This window comes from Neofelis nebulosa, chromosome 7 (assembly GCF_028018385.1).
Source record: "Neofelis nebulosa isolate mNeoNeb1 chromosome 7, mNeoNeb1.pri, whole genome shotgun sequence".
Taxonomy (NCBI): domain Eukaryota; kingdom Metazoa; phylum Chordata; class Mammalia; order Carnivora; family Felidae; genus Neofelis; species Neofelis nebulosa.
Window position 1 is genome coordinate 144,162,699 of NC_080788.1, and position 17,646 is coordinate 144,180,344.

General features: G+C 37.5%; 1 long non-coding RNA gene and 11 other non-coding genes across 16 annotated transcripts in view; all 12 read left to right on the top strand.

Moving 5' to 3' along the window:
* Positions 1–17,646, top strand: part of LOC131517740 (uncharacterized) — a 53,370-nt gene that overhangs the window by 32,759 nt on the left and 2,965 nt on the right. For 4 of the 5 annotated variants that reach the window (XR_009264775.1, XR_009264773.1, XR_009264777.1 and 1 more), the window contains exons 6-16: positions 4,702–4,741; positions 5,830–5,903; positions 6,773–6,834; positions 8,532–8,603; positions 9,321–9,403; positions 10,253–10,308; positions 11,141–11,227; positions 12,143–12,229; positions 15,175–15,251; positions 16,424–16,494; positions 17,405–17,488. This is a non-coding gene — a long non-coding RNA (uncharacterized LOC131517740). Of the gene's footprint in view, positions 1–4,701; positions 4,742–5,829; positions 5,904–6,772; positions 6,835–8,531; positions 8,604–9,320; positions 9,404–10,252; positions 10,309–11,140; positions 11,232–12,142; positions 12,230–15,174; positions 15,252–16,423; positions 16,495–17,404; positions 17,489–17,646 lie in introns of all 5 variants that reach the window. The other variant, XR_009264776.1, reaches the window with a different exon arrangement.
* Positions 889–962, top strand: LOC131518483 (small nucleolar RNA SNORD113/SNORD114 family). The gene has a single exon (XR_009265156.1). It is a non-coding gene; the product is annotated as a small nucleolar RNA SNORD113/SNORD114 family (small nucleolar RNA).
* LOC131518486 (small nucleolar RNA SNORD113/SNORD114 family) lies at positions 3,111–3,183 on the top strand. Its single transcript, XR_009265160.1, has one exon. It is a non-coding gene; the product is annotated as a small nucleolar RNA SNORD113/SNORD114 family (small nucleolar RNA).
* Positions 5,275–5,349, top strand: LOC131518465 (small nucleolar RNA SNORD113/SNORD114 family). The gene has a single exon (XR_009265140.1). It is a non-coding gene; the product is annotated as a small nucleolar RNA SNORD113/SNORD114 family (small nucleolar RNA).
* On the top strand, positions 6,205–6,279 carry LOC131518444 (small nucleolar RNA SNORD113/SNORD114 family). Its single transcript, XR_009265120.1, has one exon. It is a non-coding gene; the product is annotated as a small nucleolar RNA SNORD113/SNORD114 family (small nucleolar RNA).
* LOC131518482 (small nucleolar RNA SNORD113/SNORD114 family) lies at positions 7,468–7,542 on the top strand. Its single transcript, XR_009265155.1, has one exon. It is a non-coding gene; the product is annotated as a small nucleolar RNA SNORD113/SNORD114 family (small nucleolar RNA).
* On the top strand, positions 8,933–9,007 carry LOC131518448 (small nucleolar RNA SNORD113/SNORD114 family). The gene has a single exon (XR_009265124.1). It is a non-coding gene; the product is annotated as a small nucleolar RNA SNORD113/SNORD114 family (small nucleolar RNA).
* LOC131518466 (small nucleolar RNA SNORD113/SNORD114 family) lies at positions 9,728–9,799 on the top strand. Its single transcript, XR_009265141.1, has one exon. It is a non-coding gene; the product is annotated as a small nucleolar RNA SNORD113/SNORD114 family (small nucleolar RNA).
* Positions 10,657–10,731, top strand: LOC131518450 (small nucleolar RNA SNORD113/SNORD114 family). Its single transcript, XR_009265125.1, has one exon. It is a non-coding gene; the product is annotated as a small nucleolar RNA SNORD113/SNORD114 family (small nucleolar RNA).
* Positions 11,570–11,644, top strand: LOC131518446 (small nucleolar RNA SNORD113/SNORD114 family). The gene has a single exon (XR_009265122.1). It is a non-coding gene; the product is annotated as a small nucleolar RNA SNORD113/SNORD114 family (small nucleolar RNA).
* LOC131518460 (small nucleolar RNA SNORD113/SNORD114 family) lies at positions 12,551–12,625 on the top strand. The gene has a single exon (XR_009265135.1). It is a non-coding gene; the product is annotated as a small nucleolar RNA SNORD113/SNORD114 family (small nucleolar RNA).
* LOC131518456 (small nucleolar RNA SNORD113/SNORD114 family) lies at positions 16,850–16,924 on the top strand. The gene has a single exon (XR_009265131.1). It is a non-coding gene; the product is annotated as a small nucleolar RNA SNORD113/SNORD114 family (small nucleolar RNA).

Genomic DNA, 17,646 nt, shown 5'->3' on the forward strand with positions numbered 1-17,646 from the left:
GATTATAAAAGGTCTTCGGTGTATTAATTCGTACTAAAAATTGAATAAGTCAGTAGGGGCAAAGGATGATCCTGTTGTATTGATGAAAATGTGGCACAAACCAATATTTATGATTAATCTACTAATGCAGAACCAATTTCTATTTAAAAATCTAAATGTATACTTTTTATTCTTTAAAAAAATCTATCTTATCCTCCTGAACGAATACTCCACATTGGATTCAGCCATTGTCCAATGAAGAAGCTCTTGACTGTTACCTCTGTGGGTAAGGGGCAAATAACAATCAAAGTTTGTGCTTGGTTTGTATGGTTTGTTCATGTGTGGTCACTAAGGTAGTTGAATAGAACAAAAGGCTATATACATGAAAATAAAATCTGAGAACACCAAGTAAGGACCAATGGTGGGAATGTGTTCCGGGCCAAGGAGTAGAAGTAACCCATTTCAGCACAACTGAGATGCATTTTTTGTTTTTAAAGATGGAAGGCATGTACTTGATTTTTGGAACTGTTTGCTATTCCGTATTGTTTCTAAACACAGTTGATTTAAGCGTTACCTTTTTGAGAGAGATCCAGGCTATATTAACTGTTTAGAAGAAGGAAGCTCTCAGAAGGTGGAGCATATTGTGTGTGCTCTAGAAAAACCATTGTGGTTTTTTGTTGTTAATTACACAGCGCTTAAAGTTGGACAAATTAAAACATGGCCCAATCCTGGGGCATTTTTAATGATGGTATTGATACAAAGCAAGGTTCACACTAAGATCTAGGCTAAAAGCTCTGTGGGAAATTGGTCTAGAGACTGATCATAGTACTATCAAGTATCTTGTTCCAGGAGTTGGTAATTCCTGGGAAAATGAAGATAGAAATGAATGAAGAAAAAGAGTGCCAAGTCTGGACCAATGATGAGATTGGAGGGTGTCTGAATCAAAAACTTTGATTAAAGCCATCTGTGACTCTGAGGTCCGTTATTTAAAAGTGGCCTCATATTTTCCTCTATGGAAATGAGCTTAGAGCAGAATTTCTGAATGTTCAAATACCTTGATCATGGGTATACACACTTTATGGGAATAGCTTGAATTCTTGTAAGTAAATCATGAGTGAATACACGAAGAAATATATAAATGAGTAAATATAAAGAAACCTGGGTATAGGCCAATTATGAGAGTAGGTAATGAAACTGGGATTATTACACGTTTCTGAGGCATTGAATTCCAGTGAAATCTATTTGTAAGGGCTGTTGCCCCCTTTTTTGGAAGGAGTGGGTAGACAGATGCATGTAAGATTCAGCATCTTTGTTTGATTTAGGTGGTTGCTTGCTGGTTGGTTGTTTGTATTTAGAAAAGGAAAAATTGCATATATAAATAATTCATTAAATGTTTAATTGGAAAAAGAATGAGCATAGTTCATATTAGAATGTGCCTTATGAACAGAGTTATTATTAATGTACCTCTGTTCATTGAGTTTTATTAAAAACAAGGAAAACGATCTCACGTTTAAAGTTCTGTGGCTAATGTAGTAGACACGTGGAGACAAAACAATGCTGTTCAAGTTTCCTGTCAAATATTAGTTAATTTCCAGATATTGATGAATTGCTACATTTGAGTAGATTAAATGCTAACCACAGTTTTTAAAAGGGGTCAAAATGTGGCCCAGTAAGAAGCAAAAATAATCCTTATCTGTACTTCTGATCCTCTCTTCCTAACTTGGTTATGGGCGTGTAGACACTTGTACATGAAGAGCATTTCTATTCTGGGTTGTTCATGGATTTACCATTTTGTTTGTGTGTGTGTGTGTGTGTGTGTGTGTGTGTGTGTGTGTGTATAGGTGTGTGTGTTAGTATACTTGAATGTATGATCAACTATTCCACAAGGCATTCCATAAATGAATAAATAGAACAATGAACAATTGAATTAACATGAGTAGGGTGAAAGCATAGATCTTGGTGACAATATGCCATGAGTCATGAGAAATTTAATGTCATCTATTTCTACACAAATTGAGTTCTTCAAAAAAAGGATTGTCTAGGCTCTTGCCTATATGGATAAGGGGTGTGTAGACAGATATGTGCAATAGTTTGTATTTTTATGTGATGAACTCAACAGTGTTCATTGTATTATTTAAAATTTATAGTTAAATCAGCAAATTAAAAAGGAGTGATGTTCTTGGATCAGTGATGACAGTGAGAAGTGAATCAGCTTCCTGATTAATTTTGTACCACACAACTGTTGTCCTTTAAATCAATCTAAATCTGGACTGTTCATTCTTTCGAATATTGACACTTGACTCCAGAATGGAGACCATGGCTGATTTAACCAGTCTCTACTGATGAAGATCTTGGCTGTTATCTTTCTGGGTAAGGAACCTAATGACTAAAGTAAAGAAGAGGCAAAGGATCTTGTCAATTGGGGTGAATTTTTCATTAGTGTTCACTGAATTATTTAAATGAAGTCATAGAGAAATCAGTGATATGAATGTGCTACGAAGCGAAGATTATGATTAATCTGATTCAGTACAATTGGGGTTAAAAATAAGACAGGAGACATTTTATTCATTTTCAAAGTAAATTCATAATCCATCTTATTTTTGCACTGCATCTGGCTTCAACTTGTATCCAGCACTAAAATCTAAGACTGCACTGTTGAACGTGGTTGTCCCGAGCCACATGTGGCTATTTAAATCTAAAATAATTAAAGTCCAGTGAATTTTAAGTTCAGCTCTTCAGTTGCACTAGCCCCATTTCAAGTACTCAGTAGCTACGTGTGGCTTATAATGACCATATTAGAGAATGCAATATAGCACACATTCGTATTCTGATGCAAAGTGCTATTGGGTAGCTCCTTGGTGAAGGAGTATACACAAAGATGGCAGACGGTTGGAATAAGACGCAAGGATGTTAATTGATCCATACATACCTCACTGAGGGCCACTACTAAGGATATTTTTAGTTTATGGGAAGAGTCTGTAAATAGACCTTCGTCATATCCAAGGATCTTGTTCTTGTTTTTTGGGTTTTTTTTTTTAAAGTCATGGACATTGATTTTATTACTGTTGATGAATCAATGTTGATGGATCAATGAATGGATCAATAAACGAAGGTATAAATGAAGAAAAAAATGGATCAATGATGAGTACCCTGGGGTGTCTGAAATCAAGGATTTTGATTAAACCCTATAACTCTGAGGTCCATTACAAGAAGATTCCTCTCTTTGGTCTCTATGGGAAATGAGTTTATTCTAGGAGTTAAAAATACTCAGGAGTTTGCTCTTGGGCTTTTAAGTATTGTATTTTCAGTAAATCAATGCATGAATAAATCAAGAAACAAATAAATGAATAAAGACAAAATGGGTTATTTCTGGTCCAAATATGAGAGTATGTAATGTAATATATATAATATAAAAATCAATGTTAATAAATTTCTGAAGCACTGCGTTCCAGTAAAATAAACGGATTAAAGCTGACCCTTTTGGGTAAAGAGAATTTAGATAAATGGATGTAAGAACCCATGTTGTTTTGCTGGGTTGGCTTGTTGTTTTTTGTTTTACTAAGAGAAGAGCAAAACATTTACTTAAAATTAATTATCAAGTAAATACGTAATTGAAAGAGGGCTTACACATGGACTTTTGTTGAGAATGTGTCACATGGCCAGTTACAATTAATCCAACGATCTTCACTATGTTTTTAATTTAAAAAAAAAAAAACAGGAGGGGCGCCTGGGTGGCGCAGTCGGTTAAGCGTCCGACTTCACCTCAGGTCACGATCTCGCGGTCCGTGAGTTCAAGCCCCGCGTCGGGCTCTGGGCTGATGGGGCTCAGAGCCTGGAGCCTGTTTCCGATTCTGTGTCTCCCTCTCTCTCTCTGCCCCTCCCCCGTTCATGCTCTGTCTCTCTCTGTCCCAAAAATAAATAAAAAATGTTGGAAAAAAAAAAAAACAGGAAAAAATCATCTGATCTTTTTTCTGTGCCTAAGGAGCCTTAATATTGTCTTGTTTCTGTGGATTCACAAATATTAATGATATTATTAAAAATGAATAAAAGAACAAGTAAATATATTCATCAATTAGTTGAAAGAAGACAAAGCATGGACCATGAGGAGCATGCGTTCTGGAACAAGGAGAGTGATTAATCCAGTTCTACCAAACTGCTCTCCAGATAAAGAAAATAAGACTTATGCTCTTAAGTTTTGGGAATGGCGAATATGCTTAGATTGATTTTCTTTTCGTGGCTTGGTGCAATTTCTTTAAAACAGCACAAGATAAGTGACTCCATATGTGACTATGTTAATACATACCTATAGAAAGGTGGAACAAGCGTGGGCAATTGCTGAGAATGTGCCTGAATCTAGGATTCAGATTAATATAGTTCTTTCCAAGCAAGATTCATTTAGAAGAAAGATCTAGCTCTTGCCTAGCTGAGTAGGGGGCGTAGAAACAGATAGGAGTGGTTGTCGTGGTTCTTATTATTTTTAACTGGTGTTGGTTTCCAAGGCATTCATTATATCAGTTAAATTTAATGCTTGAATCAATCAAGCAATGAATATGCTATTCAGAGTTTTAATACATAATGAGCACTAAGGTTTATTTCTAATCATTTATTGTTGACTTGAACTCAATTAAAATATTGGGATCTAGACTGTTCTGTATCTATCGGTCCACCTATCATCTACATAATTGAACCTTTTTATTTTCATATTTGCTTTATACTCTACAGAATGGATGAACGATGAATCGATTATGGAGTATAGAAACATGTAAGTAACAGTCAAGGTAATTGCTTTTGGTTTGGTGGTTTGTCATGGGTGTTAACTCCGTTATTGAAAGGGAATAAATGGCTACATATACTAATAAAATGAATGAAGGTCATGTGTGGGCCAGTTCAGCACATCTGTGGTCAATTAAGGAGAAGAAAGCAAAACGATTTTATTCATTTTCACAGTTAATTATTCAATTAATGAATGGAAAACGTATTATTCAATTTGAATTTTGAGTCACAGTTGATTTAAAACTCCCTTTATTTACAGAGGCATAGTTTAGTCACAGTGAAATAGTAAAATGGGGTTAATATGATGTATCATATTAATCTATACAGGAAACATTGTGGACAACTAGTGAAAGATATATATCAGGGAGGTCGGGGGGATGCAATTCTATACAGAAATGTTAGAGATATTCAAGGATCTTGTCTCAAGTTTACATGACCTTTAGGCATTTTATTATTACTAGGGAATTGATGAATTAATCATTTAGACATGTACATATGACTGAACATAGTGAAGGCCAATCCTGGACCAATGATGATGATTGGTGGAGTATGAGTCCTGGATGATGGGTACTATGTAACTGGAACTCTGAGGTCCAGCACGACACGAAATCTGGTCTATACCTTCTATTGAAAATGATCCAATGGGCAGATGTTAAGAATATTTAAGGTTCTTGTTCTTTGTGTGTTCATGGAATTTGATTCTATTACTGTGAAGGGATCAACAAAAAGAATCAAACGAGTCTATAAATAAAGCAAGAAAGTGAAGCCTTGTCTAGTTATGAAAATATATGGCAACATCAGAAATAATATTTATATATTGAAAACACTGAATTCCATTAACAAATAAATGTCCTAAAGGTATTATCTCTTTGGCTAAGGTTAATATATGCACGGTGTAAATAATAGCCCATTTTCTTGTTTGGTCAGGGCCTTGTTCAACGTTGTTCGTTATCTCAAGAAAGAGAGCATCACAGTTTAATACATATCTAAATGACAAGTTAAATGCAAGGAGGCATATAAGGATAATGGATGGAGAGAATATTTCAGTCTTTTTATCATCTGTTTTTGTACTCTTAGAATGGATGTGCCAGGCCAGTTGAAGCATCTCCATGGTCATGAGCTGTTTGTTGCCTAGGAGCATAGAGACCAGTGTGAGTATCGTCAAAGTCTTGGTCTTGGTCTGAGAGGCTTTTAAAGATCCAAGAAGGCCAACCGTGGACTAGTGTAAATATGGCATTGCCACGAGCAGTGTGTTGACGATGGCAAAATTTAGAATGATTAATGAGAGATATCATCAATGTGGTAAATGATCCTGTAGGTAGATATTACAGATACTTAAGACTATTATTCTTAAGGTTTTGCGATTCAGAGTTATTTACTTAATTATTAAAGAAATGAGGAATTAATCAATAAGCAAATGTGGAAACGAGTGGAGAAGAAGAGGGCCAGTTCTGGACCAATGATGACCACTGGTGGCGTATGAATCACGGATGATGAATATTACGTGTCTGAAACTCTGAGGTCCAACCAATAAGAAATATAGTGTGTTCCTTCTGTTGGAAATAATTCCGTGGACAGATGTAAGGAGTACACAGGATTTCTTTTCCTACATATACATAGTTTTGATTTCATATCTATAAATGGATCAATGATAGAACCATAAAGAAATATATAAATCAGTAAATATAAAAAGAAGAAGCATTGTTAAACTCCAAAAAAAAAATGTGGTGAGGCAAGAAATACTATTAATATGAATTGAAATCACAGAAGTCCATTAAGAATTAATGGACCAACTGGGTTATCTCCGTGCAGGGATCATACAGGCACTGATTAATCACGGTCACTTTTGTTGTTACAGACCAGTCTCATGGGTGAGGTTGTTCATTTTGTTAAGGGGAGAATGTGTAAATATTATGAAAAAATAATAATCAAATGAATGAGTGAATGAAGTGTGAAACAAGGCTGAATGGAGAGACTGTCTCAATTTTTAAAATCATTTCTCCTGCTTTGTACTCCTCAGAATGGATGCAGTTAAGCTGATTCTCTGTGGTTGCCTCCATTGTCAGGAACACAGACACTAATGTGAGTAATGGTTACAGGGGTTTTAGTTTGAATGGTTACTTTTTATTTTTTGTTTTTTATTTTTTTTTAATTTTTTTTTTTCAACGTTTTTTATTTATTTTTGGGACAGAGAGAGACAGAGCATGAACGGGGGAGGGGCAGAGAGAGAGGGAGACACAGAATCGGAAACAGGCTCCAGGCTCCGAGCCGTCAGCCCGGAGCCCGACGCGGGGCTCGAACTCACGGACCGCGAGATCGTGACCTGGCTGAAGTCGGACGCTTAACCGACTGCGCCACCCAGGCGCCCCTGAATGGTTACTTTTTAAAAAGTGCCTTAATAAGATGTATTTTGTATGAGCAGAGAAAGCCAACTGAGGCCCCATGATATTGGGTATATATATGCTATTATATGAGACATTGTGTTGATAAACCGTGTATGACACATTGAAGATAATTAATATAAGAAATATACTGATGTGGTAAGTGATTGTATAGGCGGATGGAAGGACATTTGATTGTATAGGGCGGATGGAAGGGACATTTAGTTCTTTTTATTTATTTTTTTAATTCATAGGTATCTGTTTTATTATCACCAGGGAATTGGTAAATTAGTTAATAAATATTGACGGCAATGAAGAAAAAGAGGCCCAAGCTTGGACCGAATGACAAGGCTGGTGCCGTATGAATCACGCATGATGAATGATACGTGTCTGGAACTCTGGGGTCCAACGCACAGGGAAACCTAGTCTACTGCCTCTTTCGGAGATGATCCTATAGGCAGATGTTAAGAATATACAAGGATCTGGGGCGCCTGGGTGGCGCAGTCGGTTGAGCGTCCGACTTCAGCCAGGTCACGATCTCGCGGTCCGTGAGTTCGAGCCCCGCGTCGGGCTCTGGGCCGATGGCTCGGAGCCTGGAGCCTGTTTCCGATTCTGTGTCTCCCTCTCTCTCTGCCCCTCCCCCGTTCATGCTCTGTCTCTCTCTGTCCCAAAAATAAATAAAAAACGTTGAAAAAAAAATTAAAAAAAAGAATATACAAGGATCATGTTCTTGGCCTCTGTGCACACGGATTCTGGTTCTGTTATTATTATGGGCTATATTAAAATTATAACTAGCCAATAAACAAATAGAAATAAATACGAACAAGTAAAACACTGGCGAATTATGAAAATGTGTCACGAAGTAAGAGAATCTATTAATATATGTTGAAAACACTGAGCTGCTTAAGAAGACGTGGTTCAAAGGTGTTACTTCTTCGGCTAACGATTATACAGGAAGTACAAGTAACCATCATTGTTCCTGTTCTGGCTCAGTGGCAAATTTGACGTTCGCCGTTTTTTTTTTTTTTTAAATGTTTATTTATTTTTGAGAGACCGAGTGTGAGTGGGGGAGGGGCAGAGAGACAGGGAGACACAGAATCCGGAGCAGGCTCCAGGCTCTGAGCCGTCAGAGCCCACGCGGAGCTTGAACTCACGAGTGTGAGATCATGACCCGAGCCGAAGTCGGCCGCCCAACTGACTGAGCCACCCAGGCACCCCCGATATTCACTTTCTTAAGAGAAATATTAATACATATTACCACCAAATAATTAATACCTAAATTACTCACTAAAGAAGAGGTTAAATGCAAGGATTACATAGAGAGGTGTAGAGATTGTGTCTCAGTTGTTTTTTTTTTTTTGGTTTGTTTTTCTGTTCTGTCTGCTTCGTACTTCTCAGAGTGGGCACACCAAGGTGATAAAAGCCATCTGCCACGGTTACAGGCTCTGTATGTAGGAGATGGAGACCAGTGTGAGTACAAAGTTCTTATCTTATTTTTGCTGATTTGTTTAGCATGTTGACTGTAATATTAAAAATATTTAAATATATAAAAAAGGCCAGCCTCATGATAAATATGAAATTGACACGAGACATTATATTGATTAACCAGTGTTCGCAACAGGGTAGATGATTGATAAAATATATATTCAAGGAGGTGGCAGTGATTCTATGGACAGATGTTAGGGATACTTGGGGGTCTTATTTTCAAGTGTTTTTGATTCATAGATACTTTATAGTTATTGATTTATTGATAATCACTGATAAATGTAGAAGTGAGTGAAGAAAAAGAGGGCCAGTTCTGGACCAATGATGACCACTGGTGGCGTAGGAGTCATGGATGATGAATACTACGTGTCGGGAACTCTGAGGTCCAACAAAATAAGAAATCTAGTCTCTTTTCTCTGTTGCAAGGGACCATATTGACAGGTGTTAGTAACAGACAAGGATCATGTTCTTGTTCCTTGTATTCGTGGATTTTTAATTCTTTTAGTATAGAGAAGTGAAAGAATCAATAATCAAATACAAATAAGCATGAATAAGGAAAGGATTGTAAAATATGTAAGTTGAGAAATACCTCAGTGGTTGAGTAAATGAAACGTGGAATGCAAAGCCAAAGAAAATAAGGTTAAGGTTTTTTTGTTTGTTTGTTTGTTTTTTATATCACCTTCTGTGTTTTGCACTTCTCAGAGTGGATGCCCTGGAGCTAATTTAAGGATTCTTCCATGGTCACAAGGCGTCTGCTTGTCTCTGTGTCTTTGGTGTATAGAAATGTGAGTTTTTATGGGTATATACTTTGTATTTGAAAGTTATGAAATATAATAAAAGAAAGCCACCCATGGTCCATTGATAAATATGGAATTGATATTGCATTGCATTATATTGATTAATCCCCATATGAAACTTTGAGGGTGATTAATCAAGAACATATATTGATATAGTAAATGATTGTATGGACAGATGTAGGACTATTCAAGGCCTGTAGTCTAGGGGTTTTTTTTTCTTTTTTTTACTTATAGGTATTTATTTTATTATTTGTTATTTGATGAATTAATTAATAAACAAAGGTAGATCAAAATGGAAAAAAAGGCCAAGGGTGGACCAATGATGATGGCTGGTGGCGTATGACTCACGGTTGATGATTACGTGTCTGGAACTCTGAGGTCCAGCGTAAAACGAAATCTAGTTGATTATCTCTGTTGGAAATGATCCTATAGACAATTTTAGGATTTCACAAAGATCTCGTTTGGGGGTCCTTATGTTCATGAATTTTGATTCTATTGTAGTAAGTGAATCAACAAAAAGATCAATATACAAATATATATAAAAGAAGATGAAGGGGTGAAGCATTGTACAGTTATGAAAAATGTCGTAAGGCAAGAATCAGAGAAATAGTTCAAGGTGTTACCTCTAGATAACAATGTTATAGATAATATAAACAATGGCCAATATTCTTGTTCTGGGTTAATGGAAAGCTCAATGTTTTTCTCGATAAAAAGTAAAATGCATATTACCCCAAATTAATATACAGCTTAATTACCGGGTAATGAACTGTAGACACAAGGATCAATAGAGAAAATGTATCAATCATGTTATTATCTACTCTGGTTTCTACTTTTTAGAATGGACACAGCCAAGGTGGTTTAAATAGTATGCCTGTAGGAACATGGAAACCAACGTGAGTAATAGTCAATGTTTTCATCTCACTTTGGGTGGTTTCTTTAGGGGATTCTCTGTAATATTTAAAAACAAGTATTCAATATAAGAGAAAAGACCAGTCATGACCCAGTCATGAAATTGGAAGTTTATGAAACATGATGTTGGTTAATCTACTTGTACAACAATGAGGATGAATAATGGGAGGCATTTTAACGAGGCAATGATTCTAAAGAAAAATGATAGGGATACCGAAGGCCCTTGTCCTTGGGCTTTTGTGATTCATAGTTAGTTACTTAATTACTGTAGTGAACTGATGAGTTAATTTTTAAAAAATGTATATGCGAATAAAGAAGAAGGGATCCAAGCGTGGACCGATGATGACAGCTGGTGGCGTATGAGTCATATACGATGACTGCTACGTGTCTGGAAGTCTGAGGTCCAACACGATTGATGTTAGGAATATACAAGGTTATTGCTCTAGTAATCACGGATCCGTGAATTTCTGTATTATTAATATAAATGAATGGATCAATGATAGAACCAATAAATAAATCTATAACTAAATAAAACCATAGAAGTCTTATCAACCATGGATATATATGTAGTGAGGCAGGAACTACTATTAATGTAAACTGAAGAAACGGATAGAGGTTAAGAGATAAACGGATCAAGGGTGTTACCCCTTTTTCTAAGGATCATAACATTACATTTATATTTATGTTTGTTATATGTGTATAAATTAGGAAAAGTAAGAAATACCTTTATGAATGAGTAAACGAAATGAGGAAACCAGGACCGTTTAGAGAAGTCCTCAATTTCCTTTATCATCTTCTTTGCTCTGTACTCCTCAGAATAGGTACATGCGTGAAGTTGGGTTGAAGCATCTTTCATGGTCACGAGCTCTGTGGGTGCCTTGTCTAATGAGCATAGAGGCCAACGTGAGTAAGAGTTAAAGTTCATGTCTTTGAGAATTTATTTTCAGGTACTCACTGTATTACTAAAAGTGTGAAATACAATAAGAAATGCCAGCCATCATGCATGATAAATATGGGGTTTATCTGCTGCGTGATAAGTATTAGTCCGCATATGGAACTTTGATGATCATTCACGAAATAGATATATCAATGTGGCAGATGACCCTACAGGCAGATATAGAATATTCATTGCTCTTATCCTTGGGTGTTTGTGAATCACGGCGTTTTAAGAGTTAATATTAGTGAATTCATGAATTGGTCAGTTACCTTATGCAGATGAGAATGAGGAGGAAGGAGGCCCAGATCTGGACCAATGATGATAGTTGGTGGCGTATGAGTCATGGATGATGAATATTACGTGTCTGAAACTCTGAGGTCCAATAAAAAGAAAGATCATCTCTTGCCTCTTTTTGCCATGATATCATAGACAAATATTAGGAAAAGAAAAGAATAATTTTCTTGTTTTGTGTTTATGAGTTTTGATTTTGCTGCACAAAATAGCCCAAAGAGGTAATCAGTATACAAGTATAAATAAGTTGAAATGAAGAGAGTGAAGCAAGTTTGCTCTTAATATACATGGTGAGACGAAAAAAGCCATTAACATATACAGAAAACACTGCAGTTCATTGAGAAAACGTAAGTGGTTCACATGTCTTACTCTTTGGCTAAGAATGATACAGAGACCACGAAGAACAGCCAAAGTTCCTATTCTGTGTTAGTGTTAGACTTGATATTGTTCATTTTTTAAGAGATAAATAATAAATACGATCCCAATTCACTGTATTCCTAAAGGACTCACTGAATGTAGATAGGATGTGTGGGTCGATAGAGAGTATCTCAGTCTCGTTGTTTTCTGTTCTGCTTTGTATTATTCCTCAGCATGGATGCACTTGAACTCACTCAGGTGTTTGGCCGTGATCGGATGCTCCATGGATGCCCCTTGCGTGTAAGAGGATGGAGACCAATGTGAGTGACAGTCAGATTCTCCTCCTAGTTTAGGTGGTTTGTACAGGATATTCAGTGTCATATTAAAAATTTGAGGAAGTCCAAACACAGCTCAATGACAAATATGGCATTGTCATGAAACATGTTAACTAATCAATATTGTCCACAATGAGGATCATTAGTGAAATAACTGTAAAGATTCAATAGGCAGATGCTAGGGATACTTGAGGATCTTGTCCTTGAGTTTTGTGATTCCCAGATACTCATTTTATTATTACTAATGGCTTAATAAATTGACATCAAGCAAATGCAAACGAGAATGAAGAAAAGGAGACCTGAGTGTGGACCCATGATGACAGCTGGTGGCGTATGAGTCACATACGATGACTGCTACGTGTCTGGAAGTCTGAGGTCCATCCAATACAAAAATATCTAGTCAGTTTCCTCTGCTCAAAGTGTTCCTATAGACAGATGTCAGGGATATACAACAACTTTGTTCTTATTCATGAGTTTCTAGAAATATTACAAAATATAAATTTTATAATAAATAAACATTTTATACAAATGTATATATGAATGAATAAAGATGAAGAAGGTTAAGTGTTGTTCATTATTAAAACAAGTTGTGGCCGGGGCGCCTGGGTGGCTCAGTCGGTTAAGCGTCCGACTTCGGCTCAGGTCACGATCTCACAGTATGTGAGTTCGAGCCCCGCGTCCGGCTCTGTGCCGACGGCTCAGAGCCTGGAGCCTGTTTCCGATTCTGTGTCTCCCTCTCTCTCTGCCCCTCCCCCGTTCATGCTCTGTCTCTCTCTGTCTCAAAAATAAATAAACGTTAAAAAAAATAATAAAAAATAAAAAATAAAAAAAAAACAAGTTGTGGGAGAAATAGTAGTTTTTCTTCAAATCTTTCTTTCTTTCTTTCTTTCTTTCTTTCTTTCTTTCTTTCTTTCTGTTTATTTATTTTGAGAGAGGGAGAGAGAGAGAGAGGAAGAGAGGGGGAGAGAAAGAGCACGCATGAGTGAGCAGGAGAGGGACAGAGAGAGAATCCCAGGCAGGTGGAGCCTGATGCAGGGCTTGAACTCATGAATCATGAGATCATGACCTTAGCCGAATTCAAAAGTCAGATGCCCAACCGACTGAGCCACCCAGGTGGCCCTCAAATTTTTATTTAAATTCTAGCGAGTTAACATACAGTGTAATATGTTTCAGGAGTAGAATTTAGTGATAGAGATAATACTACTGTAGGTTAGGATGGATAATAAATGGATTCGGTGTATTTATTTATTTATTTATTTTTATTATTTTTTTTTTTTAATTTTTTTTTTTTTTTTTTTTTTAACGTTTATTTATTTTTGAGACAGAGAGAGACAGAGCATGAACGGGGGAGGGGCAGAGAGAGAGGGAGACGCAGAATCGGAAACAGGCTCCAGGCTCCGAGCCGTCGGCCCAGAGCCCGACGCGGGGCTCGAACTCACGGACCGCGAGATCGTGACCTGGCTGAAGTCGGACGCTTAACCGACTGAGCCACCCAGGTGCCCCGGATTCGGTGTATTTAATTAATTAATTAATTTATTTATTTAGAGAAAGAGAGAGAAAGCACGAGTTGGGGAGGGGCAGAGAGAGAGGGAGAGAGCGAACCCCAAGCAGGCTCCACCATTGTCAGTGCAGAGCCCGACTCTGGGGCTCGATCTCAGGAATCGTGAGTTCATGACCTGAGCTGAAATCGAGAATCAGATGCTTCACCGACTGAGCCACACGGGCGCCCCTATTTTATATTTTGGACTAAGGGTGACGTAGACAGTGATCAGCGGTAGTTAATTATGGAGTCATGGGAATAAAAGGAATATAGTCGATGATACTGTAGTAGTTTTGTGTGGTAGCTACACTTGGGGTGAGCACAGCGTGAGGTAGAAAGAAATTGGATCACGTGTTCTGCCCCTGAAACGAATGTAAAGTTGCGTGTCAACTATACTCAAATGAAAAACAATTTCAATGCCGTGATGCAGATATACCTTGAAAACATTACGCTAAGTGATAGAAGGCTGACAGAGAGGGTCACATCGTGCACGACTCCACTTATACGAAATATCCCAAACACATGAATCCACAGGGAGAGAATAAGGATTGGTGGTTGCCAGGGGCTGGGACCCAGGGGAGTAGGGAGAGACTGCTTAACGCATATGGTATTTTATTTTGGAGTCATGAAAGTATTTTGAAACTAGGTAGAGGTGGTTGGTGGTTGCACGATATTGTGAAAATACTAAGTGCTGCTGTTTTGTTAACTTTATTTTTTATTATTATTATTATTATCATTTTTAAAGATTATTTATTTTGAGAGAAAAAGAGAGCGTGAGCAAGGGAAGGGCAGAGAGAGGGAGAGAGAGAATCCCGAGCAGGTTCCATGCCGATGGCATGGGGCTCAATCTCATGAACTGTGAGATCTTGACCTGAGCCAAAATCAAGAGTCAGATGCTTAACCACTGAGCCACCCAGGTGCCTCATGGTTTGGTAACTTTCAATAGCTAATTTTACCTAAATTAAGAAGCGAGACCTTTATAAGAAAAGTCGATTATTAAACTGAGAAACTTAGACATTTGATGTTTATTTTATAGAAGGAAAAAGAGGGGCCTGGGTGGCTCGGTCGGTTGAGCAGCCGACTTCGGCTCAGGTCATGATCTCGCAGTCCGTGAGTTCAAGCCCCGCGTCGGGCTCTGTGCTGACAGCTCAGAGCCTGGAGCCCGTTTCAGATTCTGTGTCTCCCTCTCTCTGACCCTCCCCCGTTCATGCTCTGTCTCTCTCTGTCTCAAAAATAAATAAACGTTAAAAAAAAAAAAAAAAGAAGGGAAAAGAAATGTACCATACGTTGATAAATAACTAAATGACTACCTATATGAATGGTGGAAGTATGGATCAATGGAAAGAATGTCTCAATCTTGTTATCGCCTTTTCTACTTGGTACTATTCAGAATGGAACCCCAGGATGATTTTAGCTTCTGCTCTGATCAAGATCGACATGTTGCTTCAGTGTTGGAGAGAGACCAAGGTGCGTACCGGTCAAAGAAGTCATCTTAGATTGGGCCATTTGTTAAAAGGTATACATTGAATTATTAAAAAGTATGGAACGTAATTTGAAGAAGTTAACTATGTCCCAGTGAGAAATATGATACAAAACATGATATTGATTCATCAGTGAAGTGCAACAGAGAGGCCCGTTAATGAAATTAATGAAATAGAATCAGTCTATGTGGGAAATGACTCTACAGAGAGATTTTATTTTATTTTTAAAATTTTTTAATGTGTTATTTATTTTTGAGAAAGAGAGAGAGAGAGAGAGAGAGAGAGCACGTGTGCAAGGGAGGGAGGGCAGAGAGAGGAAGACACAGAATCCGAAGCCGGCTCCAGGCTCTGAGCTGTCAGCACAGAGCCCGATGCGGGGCTCAAACTCACAAACTGTGAGATCGTGACTTGAGCCAAGGTCAGATGCTTAACCGACAGAACCACCCAGGCGCCCTGGTGCTATGGAGAGATTTTAGACATTGGAAAGGATCTTCTTGGATTTTGGGAATCACGTGTTTATTTTATTATTATTAACGGCTTAATGATTTATTTGATAGCAATGCAGACATGAATGAAGAAAAAGACATCCAAACCAGAGCCACTGATGGCAACTGGTGGCACGTGCATATGGATGGTAAATAATATGTGCCTGGAGTACTAAGGTCCAACAGAAGACATAATTAGTCAGATCCCCCTTTTGGACGTGCTCCTGTAGACACGTACTAGAAATACACAAAGATCATGTTCTTTCTCTGGTCTTTATCAATTTAGATTTATTATTATAAGTGGATCAATAATAGAACCACTAGTGAAATATAAACAAATAGATAAAGAAAAAGAGAGTGAAGCATTGTCCAGCTGTGAATGTATGTGGTAAGGCAAGAATTGTTACTACAGATTGAAAACACTGATGCCCCTTAAGGAATAAACGTATCAACAGTGTCATCTCTTTGACCAAGGGTCATAAAAACTTGTACGTAAGAGTTTGAGTTTTTAGGTCAGTCTCGAATCTGAGGTTGTTCCTTTGGTTAACAGAAAGAAAATTAATAAATATCTAAATGATAGGATGAATGAAATGTGGAAAAGAAGAATCGTTTCAGAGAAGAATCGTTTCAGATCAGGTCTCATATATCACATACTCTGTTTTGTATTCCCCAGGATGGACATACGCAAGCTGGTCGAAGAATTCTTCCATGGTCACAGTCCCTGTGGTTGCACCTGTGTTCCAGGTGTGCATAGCCCTACGTGAGTAGTCAAGTTCATGTTTTCATGTGACAGGCTTTAAAAATGGGGGTATTTACTGTATTGTTAATAGAATGAATAGAATTCAAAAGGCTAGTCATGGCCGATGATGAATATGGAACTATTACCAAGTATTATGTTTACGAACCCATTTATGATAGACTAAGACTAATGAATGAGAGAGAGATATCAATATGATAGATGAATCTATGGGCAGATATGGAATATTCAAGGTCCCTTATTCATTTTTGTGGTGAATCTTAGGGTTTTAAAAATTATTATTAGTGAATTCAGCCATTAATGAAATAACATCCAGAAAATGAAGAGGAAGAGACTGAAATATGGACCAGTGATGACGGCTGGTGGCGTAGGAGTCATGGACGATGAATACTACGTGTCTGGAACTCTGAGGTCCAACAGGAAAGGAAATACAGTCTCTTACCTCTGCTTGAAATTCTTCTATGGACTGATGTTAGGAATATAAAGGGACTGTTTTCTTAGATTGTTTTCTTGAATTTTGATTGTTTTACTATCAATGGATCAATTCAAGAATCAAGGTACAAATATTAATAAGCCAAAATGAGGAGCGTGGAACATATGCACTCAGTATACGTGGTGAGGCAATAGAAACTATTCAAATGTATTGAATATACTGAATCCCATTAAGGAGAATGAATGGTTCACGTGCCTCACCTCTTTAGTGAACAGTGATAGAGAAGTTCTCATTCTGGGTCTATAGCGAGTAGGAGGTTACTCACTTTTTTAATAAAAAAATAATAAACAGTATTCTAAATTAGTATATTTCCAAATGATTGACTCGATGTAAAGTGGAATGTGCAGAACGGTGGACATCATGTTTCAGTCTTGTTTATACCTACTTTGCTTTGTGCTTCTCAGAAAGAAAACACCTGCGCCGATTTAAGCGTCCATCATGTTTACGCACTCCAGGGTAGCCTCCTGTGTGGGAGCATGAAGTCCAACGTGCGTAATCATCAAATTTCTTGTCTTGGTTTGGAGGGTTTGTTCAGGGTGTCACTGGAATTATTTACAAAGTCTTTAATGTAAGAGAAAAGGCCAACTATGGCCCAGTGACAAAGTCGAAGCTGTATGAGACATTATGTTGATCAACCCACCATTAC